Genomic DNA, 3,531 nt, shown 5'->3' on the forward strand with positions numbered 1-3,531 from the left:
ACTTTTATACGCAAAATCCTTTGTTCTTGTAGGCCAGGCGGCCTGAGCCTGGTTGAACCCAGTTTTGGGGCACTTTGTGGTGGAGTCTCTTGCTGCTTCTTTCAGGGTGCAGGGCAGAGACATCAGAAACTCCGCAGTTGGTGGAGCCAGCTTTGTGTTGGCAGAGCACAGCCCTATTCAGAGTCACGGGGCACTCCTCCCACACATCCTGGTGTAATCTCTCTATTCACCACATGGCAGCCCAGACTGTCTCCTGGAATTCCCCAGCCCTGTCACTCACAGAAACCAGACACCAGATACACATCCTAGCAGACGCGGGCTGAAATAGTTAGCCAAGAAAAGGCTAACTTTCTAAAAGTAGCATTTGCAAACACAGGATGTTAAAATAAACTTTACTAAAATAAGTATTTTATTATTCTGAGTTCAGGCATACTAAACTTGACTTTCTAGCATGCTCTCTGAGTCTGTTAGGATTATATAGTGTAATAATTCCAAAAGCCCATTCTGGCCTATGGAGAGCAGGTAGCCTTACAATAGTGAAAAACGTAAATGACTGTAAGTAGGTACACTTGCGCAGTCAACATGACAGTACCAGACTGCACACAGGTTCTGCAATGGCAGACCCTAGACACATTTTTACTAAGCCGCTTCTGTGGGTGGCACAACCAGTACTGCAAGCCCACCAGCAGCATTTGTATTTACAAGCCCTGACACTCTTGGTGCACTTTACTGGGGACTGGCAGTAAACCAAAATAGCCAATCATGGAAACCAATCAATGTATACATTTTTCCTAGGGAGCACTTGCACTGTGGCACTGATTGGCAGTGGCACAGTGCCCTGAGCAGTTAACACCATCAAAACACATGAGTCACATCAGCAAAAAGTGGAAGGGAGACTCACACCAAGGTGCCAGGTCTAACAACCATGCTCTGTCCATGCAGCACTCTAATCATCCAGTCACTACCCATGTACTCATGCAATGACCCAGGCACTAACTCATGGCAAATACAGAGGAGGTCATGCACATTACAAGGGTGCCCCAATGCATGGTGTTCCCTAGTGTATGTAGGTGTTTTCACTGTATTCTAAGTGTCTTTTAGCATTGCACTGGCTCCGGTCCAGGTTGGTCAGAATCAGTTACCACGATTACCCATCACTAAAAAGTTGAGGGCACAGGAGGACTTTCTGCTCTTCTGTTGGTTCTTTCTGAACATCTCTTGCTTCTTCCTGCACTTTTCTTCGGCTTTCTGGACTTCTGTTGCCTCTTTCTGCATTTGTCTTGCTTCTTGCTGAGCTTTTCTTCCTCTTTCTTCACATGTCCTAACTTTGTAGGCATAGTTGGAAATTATAATTAAGAAACCATTGAATTTCACTGAAAAAAACATAGGTTTCAGGCACGTTATAGTTAGAAATTAGCATTTAAAAAACCATTGAATTTCACTGAAACAAACATAGGTTTCAGGCACGTTATAGTTAGAAATTAGCATTTAAAAAACCTTAGAAAGTCACACCATAGGTTGCAGGGACGTTATAGTTAGTTGGACATTTCACTCGTACAAAACCATCGAAATTACCCTGTTATAGTTAGTTCAGCTAACTATAACTGGCGCCCCCGCAATGCATTGCTGATGAAACCACATATTACATCATTCATGCCATGGTCAGTGAATTCACAGGAAGCCTACAAGTCAGTAACAAACACAGCAATGTACTCCTGTATTCTGTGGTACTGCTTCACACACCAAATTTCCCATTGAAAAACCATGTAGTATAAAAATGCATTTACGGGTAACATTACAGTACAATCGTGCCATCTTGGGGCCCTGGCCATATTTACAAACCACTCAACCGTTGGCCTCACAGTTGATTATAATGTTACCAGAACCGCTTAATGTCATTAGACGACGTTCACAGATTCATTTTTATTACACGTGTTTCTATCATGCAGCGTGAGGCATGTCTGTAATGTGTATGTGTTTAAAATACAAGTCACATAGTAGGAAAAAACGCAGTGCAATTGCCACGACGTGCTTCAAATAACTGTAGAGGGCTTTAGAAAACTAGAACCCCCTTTTTGTCACGGGTTCTTACAGGAAAGCTGCTTTATTTCCTTAAGGGCTTATCGGGCAGAAAGAGTATTTGACATTTGAAAACAAGGCTTTCCTCTCAGCTGCTGTGGTCATCACAAATGAACAAAATATAGCGTCTGGCTGAAAAAGCAACCCTTGAAGGCGGAAAAGACACACTTTGTCCTGTTGAGATCTCGTTAATTACCATAGAAAATGAATACTCTTCTGGTCAATGTATTCTTTTCTTTCCTGCCATGTGTCAATTCCAGCTGCATTAGCCCGCAGATACTCACACTGACCCTCCTGACTGCTAAGGGGGATGCTTTCTAGGTCGAGAACTCGTCGCACTGCTGTAAGCAGTGGGCAGAGGTCCGAAGATTTATGTTTCTTGGTGTAGGGGGCTTGAACCCGTCCCTCTTCTCCATTGGCTTGCTTCCTAAACGGATGCCAGTCATTGGAGGAGAGGGGCATCACTCGGTTGAAGCCCTGTCTTTTTCGGATTTGGGGGCGTGTTTTTTGCGTTCTTTCTATCTGTGACGTCATCCGTCACTCAGAATGCAAAAAACACGCCCCCGAATTACAAAAATGACCGTGTGTTTCTCCGAGGCATTTCTGCCTCGCCTCAGAGAAATGTGGTCATATCAAGGCGCCCTCCCCCTCGTTGTGCGGCTGTTCCACTTATCCTCTTGCAGGCTCCCCTTTCCTTCTTTACCCCGCCCAATGCATGGTCTCTGCCTCTGATGATGCGGCACAGGCTCACAGCTGTTATTATTCACACAGCTCTGATGATGCACCTCAGACACGGGGCTGACGCAGTTATTATTCACACTGCTCTGATGATGCAACTCAGGCACTGGGCTGACACAGTTATTATTCACTCAGCTCTGATGATGCACCTCATGCATGGGGCTGACACAGTTATTATTCACACAGCTCTGCTGATGCACCTCAGGCACCGTCCTGACGCTGTTATTATTCACACAGCTCTGATGATGCACCTCAGGCACGGGCTCACACAGCTCTGATGATGCACCTCAGGCACGGGCTCACAGCTGTTATTATTCACACAGCTCTGATGGTGCACCTCAGGCATGGGCTCACTGCTGTTATTATTCACACAGCTCTGACGATGCACCTCAGGCACGGGCTCACAGCTGTTATTATTAACACAGCTCTGATGATGCACCTCAGGCACGGGCTGCCTGCAGTTATTATTCACACAGCTCTGACGATGCACCCCAGGCATGGGACTGATGCTGTTATTATTCACACAGCTCTGATGATGCACCTTAGGCACAGGCTCACAGCTGTTATTATTCACACAGCTCTGATGTTGCACCTCAGGCATGGGGCTGACGGGGTTATTATTCACACAGCTCTGATGATGCACCTCAGGCACGGGGCTGACACAGTTATTATTCACACAGCTCTGATGAGGCACCTCAGGCACGGGCTGCCTGC

This window comes from Lissotriton vulgaris, unplaced genomic scaffold, assembly GCF_964263255.1.
Source record: "Lissotriton vulgaris unplaced genomic scaffold, aLisVul1.2 SCAFFOLD_1358, whole genome shotgun sequence".
In the NCBI taxonomy this organism is placed as follows: Eukaryota; Metazoa; Chordata; class Amphibia; order Caudata; family Salamandridae; genus Lissotriton; species Lissotriton vulgaris.